We start from the raw sequence: 12,470 nt of genomic DNA, 5'->3' as shown, positions 1-12,470 counted from the left end.
ACATAGAAAACGTGACATAACACAATAATCGTAACAGTAATTTCCTCAAACATGAGGAAACTATCTGAACCAAACATACACAGGTTAACTACCTCTTAACAGTCATTCCCCATAATTAATGAACACAAAATAAATAAGAAATTGCATGGTTCATTTGACGGAAGAGAGCAGGAAATGTTTGTTGTGTGTGTGTGGTGTGTGTGTGTCGGCTGTCAGTGGCGGAGTCAGTCACTCTGTGACCCGCTCCGTCACAGATATGCAGGTATTTCTTTTTATATTATTTTTGTTAACGAGAAATAGGCTATTAGAACAGGCCTAGCCGAAATTACATTGGCCCACCCAAAATTGAAATCCTGGCGCCGCGGCAGTTGCAGTTGTATGATACAACTGCAACGAAAGTAACATAAACAATGTAATATCCTTTTCAGTTTCACAGAACACAAATTGGGTTGTTTACATGATTTTGTTGTGCAATAAAACAACCAGAGAAGCGACCTGCAAGCAAACATCGCGCACCGTATCCTCATGCTCCTGTTTCACCTGTTTAATACAGGTGTCATCACTGCTACTGATTTCGATTGAGCAGGTCACAAAAAGCAATAAATGACAACGTGAAATAAGACCATTTTTACCTGTAAGAGTTGCTCATCATGTTCTCTGAGGTGCATCAAAAGAAGCAATGCTGCTGCCTTCTTTTTCCTTGTTGTCTCATCATAGTATGCCATTCTGCAGGAACTGAATTGTGATTGAAGCTTTGGGAGTTAGCCTTTATATGTCCACGTTACCATGACACAAACTATGTCATGCGATGGGTACACGATGGCCTTACGAAGGGCAAAATAGACACACAAAGTTAACACGAAAATGAACCTTCGCAAGGTCCTTCGGCAAAATCTTTGGCATGTCAACAATTTTGCCACCGCTCCCGAAGTTGCTGCCGGAGCCTGATAAATTCCACCGGCGGTCATACGATGGCTTAAGATGCCCTCACGAATGCCTTACGAAGGGCAAAATGGACACACGAAGTCAACACGAAAATGAACCTTCACAAGGTCCTTCGGCAATGCTTTGTGATGCCAAAGATGTTGCCACCGCTCTCGAAGTTGCTGCCGGAGCCTGAGAAACTCCACCGGCGGTCATACGATGGCTTAAGATGCCCTTACGAATGGCCCGATGTTGCTACGATCACAGCCGAATTTGAAATGTTCCTTTATCGTGTGTCCATCGGGAGTCAATTTCGGGACAGTGTGACAGGGCCTTAAACAAAGTCAAACATCCTACATCCAAGCGGAATAAATATAATTAATTATGATGAATACGTTAAGTCTTGTTCATTGTTTTTCACTTTTATTAAATGTTTGATATTTCCGGCACAGACCCTTTCATACCGGCAATGCGCGATAGAAACAACAGAAAGTGCGACAGTTTAAATATGCCAGTGTTAATTTCGTCAACGAAAACTATGACGAAAAATGTTCGTCAACAACCTTTTTTACATGACTGTAGACGATGACGAGCTAAAATTAGATTCTTGATATCGAAAACTATGACGAAATCTATATTTAATTTAATGGTGGACTATCGGACATTCAAAATGCAGCATATTTCCCCCCAAGTGTCCATCTTCTCTGTCAAAATGCATCTTACGTTTCTAACTTGCACTATCATTATTTCCGCTCTCTTCACTCCAGAAGAGCGATCTACCTGTGTCTCTCTGTGTGAGAGGGGCGGGGCCTAACATACATGCTGCAGCGGACACAGAGATCTGCCGGGGACGGAGCGTTCAGAGAGTATAGAGACACATTTTGACTAAAAAGTCATTTTCCATCGACTAAAAGTTGACCAAAACGTTTTGAGTTTTCGTCGACTAAAACTAGACTAAAACTACGAGGGATAGGAATGACTAAAACTAATAACCATTTTCGTCTAAAGACTAAGACTAAATCAAAAACAGCTGCCAAAATGAACACTGAAATATGCAAACACAAACTTACAGACTGGGGGTTGGGAGATCAGAGGAGGGGGGAGAGCTGTGGAATGTGCTTGGGAGACTTACTCCACACATTCCGATGGCCAATTAGTTTTAAACAAAGAGTTTGCAGCATACAGCATAGGCAACATGGGGGTCTGGGGCTTCTCAAAATATTGTTGTTGTTTTGTGTCAGTTTTACGTCGCCACTTCCATTCACATTTTTCATCATTGTTCCACAATGTTTATCATGAAATTAATATCCATATATTTTATACTATACTTGAACTGCTTACCGTTTTCATACTTATATATCTTAGCATATTCATACACACTGTTAATACTGCTCACAGGCTGCTAGTGTATTCATACCCAAGCTCACTGTTTATTTATCATTCAATTAATTCTATATTTTATTCTGTAGATTGTGTACATTACTTTTCATTTTACTGCTTGTTGCACCGTTAGAAGCTAAACTGCATTTCGTTGTCTCAGTACCTGTAATCCGTGCAATAACAATAAAGCAGGCATCTTTATTGTAGCCTCAACAATCAAGTTCTAAGTAGTGCAATATGAAATAAAAACTAAAACAATCTGTGCTGTTGTATTTGCTGTAAAGTGTCTCTACTGTAGGCTATTTTTATTATATGTACAGCACTTTGGCTCGACCAAAAATCGTTTATAAATGTGCTATATAAATAAAACTTGATTTTATTTGAAAAACAACTACACTCTTTTGGCAGTGTTGTGGTGCCGAGAGATGGGAGTCGGACGCGGGGTATCAAAGGTACAAGCTAGACTTTTATTTAGCATCAGAAAACCATTGTACACAACTTCATTCCTGGGAAGCGAAGACCGGCGGAAACAGGAAGTCCGGTTCACTAAAATGTCCGTGCAGAACAATAAGACCCATAGATCCGTGGGTGAATAATGTCAATCACCACAGTGTACACATTAATACCTTGGAAAATGCCGTTTAATACTTTGTAATACTTTTTAATAGCCTTAATTTTTGCTAAATTGATTTATCAACTTTTAATACTTTCTAAGACCCCGCGGACACCCTGGGACTGCACAGCGCTGCACACGGAGGCAAATGTCCGTGATCGCTGCGATCTCGTCCCACACGGCAGGCTCAGGTGTGCTCGACATGTCTTCGCAGAGCTCCGCCTGGTAGGCGGTCAGCAGCGAGGAGACGTTGAGTGCCCTGGCGGACAAAGCTGCAACTTTATAGGCCCGTTCGGTCATCACTGACTGGAACCGGTCTGCCTTTGCCGGTAGCATGGGGTTCCTGCTCGGTGTCGAAGCCAGCCTCGGTTGGAGGTGGGCTGCCACCAGCGGTTCCATGGGCAGCATGCGGAGCAGGCCGAGCCTCTCCATACCGTCACAGTCCAGGGAGAAGGCACCCTGGATTGGGGCCTTGTTGCTAAAGGGGCGGTCTCTCCACAAGACCAACACCTCGCCCAGCATCTCCGGAAAGACTGGAAGGAGCTGCCTCTTCGTCCTCGCTGCTCGGGGCAAGTTCTTCCCCTCGTAGCGAGATCTGGAGGTCTCCTTGGCAACTTCAGGCCATGGTATGTCCAGCCTGGACGCAGCGCGTTGGCACACGGCCTGCAAGTCCATACTTAGGACGGGCGAAGCTGGTGTGCTCTCGCCCGGGGGAGCGGACATCGCTCCCGGCTTTGCAGCCTGAGCCGATGAAACGAAGATGTCATCCTCATCCGAGTCAGACAGGAGGAACTCAGAGGTATCCTCTTCGTCCTCCATATAGTCCAACTCCAGGACATCCTCCGCGGGTGGAACCATGGTGACACGCAGAGAGCTGCTGTTCCCCCTCTATGATCGCTGGGCAAGGTGGGACCTTCGTCTCTACTTTCTCACAGCGGCCGGCATGTATTGTTCCCAGCCTTCACCCCGTCAGGGAAGATAGGCATGTTTTGCTATGTTCCAGGGACGGTGATGCGCCATTATGCATGGCACAACAGGCAGGGGGTGTTATTGAGCAGGTGTGTCTGTGCTTCTAGTGCCGGGCGGACCCAGTGGGGCGCAGACTACATCATGCTTCGCCCTTAACCCAATAACGATAGCCTTAGAGGGCGAAGCCATATACGAAACAGAACTGAGGTTACCTACTGTAACCCCAGCTTCTATGAGTAAATGGCGCAGCCCTCTAAGCGCTGGGCCCCACTGGCTCGACGAATAGCTGAAGAAAAGTTATATTGTATGGAAGCAGATTGTCGGGCCCCCTTCCTATTTATACCGGAAGGAGGCCCGAGGGTGGGGCCCACCTAGCGGGTGGGCGTGGACTACAAGTTTTCAGTGCTGCGCGGGGGCGCAGAAGGATAACCCCCAATAGCGATAGCCTTAGAGGGCTGCGCCATTTACTTATAGAAGCTGGGGTTACAGTAGGTAACCTCAGTTCTCCAGTGAAGGGGGGGAGTCTCCCTCCGCAGCCGGTTGGCGTAGTTTTGGCACAGTTCCGTTGTACAGACCGACGTTAACAGCAGCCCTGTCTGTGCACACGGAGACCGACTCTGTCGTCCGGTGATCTAACCGCCTTCTGGAAAAGCTTCACAAGTACGTCGGTACGCAAATGCGCTTTGTGACACAAGTGACGGTACGCATTTCAGATTACGCACATAACCTGCGTACCAGTTATGTGTTACCTACCTGTACTACAGCAAAAGTATTCTCCGTCGGGACTTCCTGCAACAACACCACGCCGTTATCTTGATTCTGATTGGCCAGAAGCATTATCAAAGATGTTCTATTGAGAAGACGATCACTACGTGACAAAAGTTTTCCAAACTGTTTCTGGTCTTCGGTATTTCCAGACAAGTGTCTTCTGAAATCAATCTTACTAACTGCTGTCTGTGCAATTCTCGGCACGAGTTGGCGCACTTTATTTTGCTTACTTTAACATCATTTTTCATGGTGGGGCTAAGCCATTTCTTGGTATGGGTGTAGCCTACCCCTGCCAGCCATACCCTGGCGCTGCCACTGGTGGGATGTATGGGGCGGGCCATTCTGCACATGCGTTAAATGCGTTAAATATTTTAATGCAATTAATTCAAAAAATTAATTACCGCCGTTAACGCGATAATTTTGACAGCATTACTAATAATACAAATAATGAAATTCAATAACATGCTTTAACCACTAGGTGTCCCTTTATATCAGCTGTGCACCTTTATGGTGTAAATATAAAAGTCAGCCGAATTAGTGTTGATACTGCAAGGAGACGTATTGTGTGAAAAGAAATGTATGATGTTGTTTAATTGCCGATATATTTATGATCCATGTCACGTTTTCAGTTCCTCAAGAAGTCTTCTCATTAAAGAGCCCGTGACACCATCCCAACAACTGTTGTGCAATGAAATATTGGGCTACTAGTAATCTCGAACCGTCAGTTTAAAAAAGAAAAAGCGATACCGTTTCGTTAAATATCAATAATTTCGAACATCGCGGGGAAATTCCTTCACTCATTTTGAAGTTTTGGGGGAAGCCGGAAGTGACGTCAATGCGGGAACGCTTCGAGAGCCAAACACGGACAAAGTGTGTTGTGTCATGCGTAGAAATGGTGAATTACTGAGTTTAGGCACGTTAATAACGTTTTAATGAAGTTGACTACAGTATATTCATATTTGTCAGTGCTTTCATGTCAATTCGGCGATATAAACATAAATGATCGTGGTGAAGATGATGATTACATTAGGATTACAAATCGGGAGTGAGAGCTGCTGAATTTCCTCCCGTCGGATGTGATATAAAAACAAATCGATTATTTTTGTGGTTATAAACTCAAGTGGATGAAACTACATTTATTAGTGCTTTCATGTCAATTCGGCGAACATATGATACATTAAATGATGAGTGAGGATGATGATTAAAAATCGTTTGTTTGAGCCGGTCTGCATTTACTGATGAGAAAACAAACCGATGCTTTTTGTAGTTGTAGTACACCAACAACGTGGATTAAACGTGTGGTTTTTTACCACAATGTTGGGGAAATTAATGGATAAAATGCACGGATTATTATTATTATTCCCACTCCGATCGGGACACTAGGTCCACCGTTTCCCCGCAGCGAGGCTCCCCCCGTTGACAGTTTACGTGGGCTGGGTGCAGTGGCGGACTGTGGGTGCAGTGGCGGACTGGCCATCGGGACGAATCCCGATGGGCCGGTACCGAAGTGGGCCGGTCGGATAAGTAACTAGCACATCCCCCATAGGCGGCGCGTGAGGCTCAGGTTTGAGAAGGCTAAATAACTTATTTTACCTGACGCTGTCTGCCTCCGGCGTCTATAGAAAAGAGATCCACTCAGTGTGCGGAGTTTAAATCTCTCAAGTCATATTACAGGATAAAGGAAATACAGTTTAAACTGCCGTATGCAGAGAAGACGCCGACGTGTCGCACTTATCATTCATATTACATCATCAATCAGATCATCGATCAGATAATATCATCATATATTTCCTTATCTGAGTCAGCTTCTCCAGCCTCATCTGGCCGTGCAACACTCACAGTGTCACAGACTGGATGCAGAAGTATTATTTAACACATTATGTTGACGAAACACTCGAGACAAAGGTAATGAAAGTCAGATCCACTCGTGTCTTAGACGTGAACGCGCTCTCAGCTGGAGAGAGAAACCCTGGCTTGATTTACCGAGTTGATAACCAGCGTCGTAGGACCGCTTAGCGAGATCTCGTTTGTTAGTTTGTTGTTGTTAGTTTGTTTGTTACTCAAACATATCCAGGGTCTGTTGAACTGGCTTCGTAGTACAGGGCACAGGTGGCTAGCAGCGCTAATGTCAAAGACACAGACATTATACATTATATTTGTATTTTACATCCCCCACTCCCCCCGTTGACAGCTTACTAGCGGTACCGAAGTGGGCCGGTCGAGAGACCCGGGGATGATTGTTAGTCCCATTCCACCACTGGCTACATGACCATATGATCGCCCATATTGACGCACCTCATTCCTAAACTTAGAAGATACAACATAAACCGATCCTTCAGCCTCATATGAGCTCTCAGACACGTTCAACATGAACCTGTCATCGCTGTCTGAGCTTGCTGCTGTGTGCGCCGTCGTGCGTTTACATCTGACTGTATATATATAAAGGTTTACATGCAGATGCTGGGATCCTGGACGGTGCAGCTGGAGCGCTGTGCCCGCAATGACGTCACCCATCATTTGGCGGGACTTGAAGAATCCCAGAGAAGATCCAGAAAATTGTCAACATTGAAGGCAGATTAATGGTTATCAAAGTACAAATATCCAAAATCAGTTCAGTAACGGTTTTCAAGGGGACAATATGTACTCAAATTGATGGGTTTGGATGATGGGGGAAAACCGTGTCACAGGCTCTTTAAGGCTCTATAAATAGAGAACTACGGCAGATATGTAATCTTTAATGCAGCCGAACCGTGTATTACAATGCCGTTATGTGATGACTTTCAAAGAGAAAAGCAAGCACACTCGGAATAAAGTATTATTATTTTTTTTTTTAAATGTTTTCGGTCTGTTTCCGGTATTTGTTAATGACGATGTGCTGTGAGATGTGAGACTGGAATTGCACAGGGGAAAATAACGTATCTTTAGATGCGGATTTTGTTAAACTAATACGTTTGCGCTGTGGACCAACACTATACATTGACGGGGAAGGGGGTAGCAATAAAGATAACCATTAAACAGTTACGCAACATAACAGAAATAATATCGATAGCAGCGTCCCTAGCAACCACATTGGTAACAATGAAAACGTTCTATGGACGCAATTTTCTGAAGTAATCGTCGTAATAACTAGCAAACTAAAGATCATGTACATCCACTGCACACATAATCTGAAATAACAACTCATATTTCTCGCATCAAATGACATCAAAATGCATTTTAATGGCCAAACTAACTTTGAAATAGGCATTTTACACCGAGAATAAAACGAAGTTCGGCCATGTTTTTTTTTTCTGCAGGGAGAAATTTGAAGATCACGTGACATAGCCATGACATAGCACGTGACATAGCCATTGGAATGAATGGTGAAAAAAAACGGGGTTTGTCAAACAGAGTACATGGTCTAGTCCTAAACGATAGCTGGAGATTCTGGGTAGTGTAGTGTCTTCTGCCATCCTTTACTCCGAAAAAATATTTGTTTCTCCGAATCGAAGGGGAAAAATACGAAAGCATTGCACACAATTTAAACCAATCAATGTGTTGTAATTAACAAGGATAATCTGGTGTTTTTTAGTCGAGTAGTGCAGATACAGCGGTCGCGGTACTTTGTTACGCTAGAAAGCTAACTTTTGGTGAATTTAGGAGAAACCTACAGACGTAAATAGACAAACTATAGTAAAATAAACAACTAAATGTGTATTTTGTACATTTTCCTTCCAAAAGCCTGAAAGAAAACATGTTATGGAATCAAAATAGCACAACATATCAAAATTAACCAGTGCATGAAAAACGATGTTTTTGCCTGCCGTGTCTCGCCTTAATGGCTTAGACCACCAGACACACATATTACTTTCAAGCAGCACCAGCACTCATGCTACGTTTGTTAGCTAATAGCGCTACCCTTGAGCTAAGGCTCTTTTATTTTCAAATGTTAGTATTGAGATGGTTAGTATTAACAAAAGTTTAGGAATAGAACAGCATACATCATAATTTAAACATTTTTTAGAACACATTTGAATTTTCTAGTTGGTTTTAAATGTCTGCAGTTGATTAAATATGTATTTTGTAAAAAGTACAAAAAAGGTGTACCGAGTTAGGCAACAATGTTTAGGTCTACCAATTGACCATGATATATATTTGTTTGTGTTCTTACTGCAAATAAACCGCTGAGAAGTATATGTGGAGGTGAACCACACACAGAAGTGCAATTGCTTGATCACATATGCTCAATCTTAACAAACGTGTTGATAAATTGCTCCAGTTTTAAAAAAGCTGGACATAAAGAACAACGTTACAAGCTAATTTACACGTTGTAAGTCAGTTGATTAGTATGCACAAAAGTAACATTTTCTTGTAACAGGGTGTTACTACTGGATTTATTTTTCAACAGGGCACATTGACTGGAGTTGGCTCCTGTTCTCAATCGCTAATTACCCCTTCCAATTAGCAAAATACAAATGTGAGTTTCTGTCTGACTATTGGCAAGATGGACATTAAGTCTAATAAACTGTCAGATTCCTTTAAATGCAAATAAATGATGGCATTGTTAGCTATGCTGCCTTCAAGGTGACATTTGTATTACTCCAAGTGGAATACATTTAGATTATTGATTGTCTGTAGCTGTAATGTTCCACTAAGGTCATTATAGAACAAAAAATTCACGGTAATATAAATGATCCTTTGAAAAGACACATGTATAATGCACATGACAAGATGCCCCCTGGTGAAATCAATGTATTACCACTCAGGTCTGGAATAGAACATCATGAATACTATTTAGTAAAGCGCTGAAACTAAAAGGATAAAAATATACTTTCTTACTTGCCAGTGTATTCCCTAAACTGCTGACAAGAGTTAATGAGAGCCGTGAGACACAATCAAAACAGCAAAGTCACAATTAATTTATAATGAGCTGAAAGACGCTTAAATGCTCCGTATATCTGAGGTGAACTGACCATGATGATGTTTTGGGTTTGTTACTAGTAAGTGGTGCAGGTATGAGTCCTAAAACTTGGAGATGAGTTAGCATTAACCACCTCTAGTTCCCCTAACAATGTCAACGTCCTTTTGAAATCGTGTTTAGTTAGAATCCTGAAATAAGATCTGTGGTTAACACAAGCTTAGGACATTTTCACGTTTTACTCCTACAACATAAAATATGTTTATGACCACCTGACTGGTACATTTCCAAAGCTTCTGTGTCATAACATGGGCTTAATGAGACTACTAAATGTCATCACGCAGATTCCGATTTAAACTAAGCGGGGATGATGCGCAGCCATACGACCATGATGTAGTTCCTTTTTAGCCTAATGTTAGCTTTTAACTTTTGGCGATTGCAGTAATATATAAATGAACCTTTGAAAAGGCATAATGCAAGTGACAAGATGCCCCCTGGTGAAATCAATTTCTTACCACTCAGGTCTGGAATATAACATCATTAATAGTATTTAGTAAAGCTCCGGAGAAGGTCTATTTTCTTGAAGAAAATGCGACATAAAAAAACAATCCACGGTTTGGTGTGATAAATACGAACACTGGGAATTTGAAGAACAATCTCATTGCTCAAACAACCCCCGAAGCTCTCATTAGCTGAAGGATTGTTTGACAGACAGGTGTAAAGAAGCAGGAACATAGATAGGGAGGGAGCGAGAGGAAGACGGATAGAAAGAGAGAAAGAGATCAGCCTTTCAGATCGATATCTGCTTTAGCTCTCAGCTTCAAATACCACCGAGCTGAGCTGTGCTTGAGTAGCTTAATATATATGTGTGTGCGTGTGTGTGCGTGCATGTGTGCACTTCCTGTGTGTCATTGTCTTGGTTTTAGAGAGGTCGAGCGGGGGTTTAATGAGTGTTCAGGCCTCTGGATCAGAGTGTTTGCACCATAAAGCCTGCAACTGCCAAAAGCTTCCTTTGTGTGCACAATTTTTTTGTTTTGTTTTTTCGTGTGTGTATTTAGCTGGTATTGTTGCCAGAGCAAAGTGAAAACACTGACACACACTCAGGGTTATTGTGCTGAAATAAATCTGCTGTTGTATAATTTGAAGAGATCACTTTCCACAGGCCGCTGTTGTGTGAAGTGCCGTGCCACAGAAAGGGTTCAGCCTCTCCACTCCTGAATGGCAGCACTGTTGCCTGTAAATCCCCGGGTCCTGGAGCTGTTGCTAAGAAACTACTACTTGCAAGGCTGTTGATCTTTAGATAGGTGGTGGGGAAAGCACTTCAGAATAAGGGCCGCATTAACAAAACTTTAATGCGTGACATTTTCCAAAAGGAGCGTTCCTCTCTAATGATTTGCAACAATGACTATCCTTTTAAGGAAGATGTACATTTGCTGGACTTCCTGTTAAGTCTTTGATTGCATTTTAAGCAAACAAAGCCACTGTGCTGCCTCTGATTGGATTTTATTTGTTAATTTGTTCGTGAATACAAATGTTTAAAGGGCAAGGCTGATGATATTCAACATGCTTCTTATTGACCAAACCAACCATTCTATTGTTTTGTTCTATAAAGCCGAAGCCTGATATAAGGTATTCCTTGACGGTGCTTTAAACCCTCTTCAGACCCAATATGTATTAATCCACAGCTGAAAATAGTCCCCAATAAATGCACTTCTATTCAGTAATGTTTTCCTATAAGACTGTAGTGCCCAGTAATTGACGGAACCACTATTGTAGTTGTCTTGATTAGGCGCCATGGGGCTAATGACTGAAGGCAAAAGAGAGGAAAGAGATAGAAGATAGAAGTCCATACTGAGATGGACTCATGTTGTTTGGTGTCTTTACATATAATAAATTCCATCATTAAATACCCTGCAGCACTGTTGATACTTTTTATAACTAGAAGTACGGCAGTTGGCGACGGTCTGTAGGGACTTGGGCTGCAGTCGAAATTGTCCGTTTCGCATAGGAACCTTCCTAACGGATTGAAATGACCCGGAAGTACTTCAGTGGCCGACATGATAAGAGCCGTTCAAATTCTCTAAGATAGAGTGGCGAAGTCACGCCCATCTACTTCCGGTCTATGGGACCCCGGAAGTGGAAAATTATACATTGAAGTCAATGGAGAGAAAAGTTATCTTTTGATCCCGTTTGAATTATGCCAAGAATGACACATATGATGTTTGTCAATCTTAAACAATAATTTCCATGTAAAAAAAGTCACAGTTTGTCGTAAAACTGTTGAAATATAAGACTATGAAAAATATGCAACTAGAAAGACTACAAATCCCAAATCCTATGATGTGTCGCGTAAGTGATGTCATAGGCGATAATGCTCCAAGACTGGTTGCGACTCGCAATTAAAGCAAAGAAGAAGAAGAAGATCTCATAACTGATTTATTCCCTCCAATAAATATAAGAGATTGCTCCAATAAATTCACTTTTACAAGATGCCTGTGTGCTTTGTACCAGGTTGTAATCACAAAAGTGATCATACCACGTGCTCGTTCTATCGCTTCCCGTCTGATGAAAGGACCAGGAGTCGATGGACCAAATATATCAGGTAATATACATGTTTTGCATGGAACATAGTCAAGTTAGCTACCTAGCTAGTAGCGAGCACGTTAGTTAGCATTACATTACATTACTTAGCCTTGTCATTTGTATTAGCCTTAACATGAAGTAAACCAAAATGTTAAACAGTAAGAGTAGTCATGATGGTAAGTCTTTTGTGAAACATTTGAAGAGTAGCCTATCGTCCCCTCCACCAGGTGCTAAGGGGGCGGGAGGTAGGCTAACGCCACATTAGCATAACCGATATTTTCTACTTAATGCTATCTGCTCAAATGGTTAACATTGAACATTGAACAAAATAAAATA

The 12,470-nt window shown here is 42.2% G+C and overlaps 1 pseudogene; it reads right to left on the bottom strand.

Moving 5' to 3' along the window:
- Positions 1-3,592, bottom strand: part of LOC139436028 (uncharacterized) — a 7,329-nt pseudogene extending 3,737 nt beyond the window's left edge.
- Positions 3,593-12,470: the final 8,878 nt, after the last annotated feature.

Source organism: Pseudochaenichthys georgianus, chromosome 22, assembly GCF_902827115.2.
Source record: "Pseudochaenichthys georgianus chromosome 22, fPseGeo1.2, whole genome shotgun sequence".
Lineage (NCBI taxonomy): Eukaryota > Metazoa > Chordata > Actinopteri > Perciformes > Channichthyidae > Pseudochaenichthys > Pseudochaenichthys georgianus.
The sequence above is the reverse complement of the archived record's forward strand: the minus strand, read 5'-3'. Positions and strand labels throughout refer to the sequence as shown.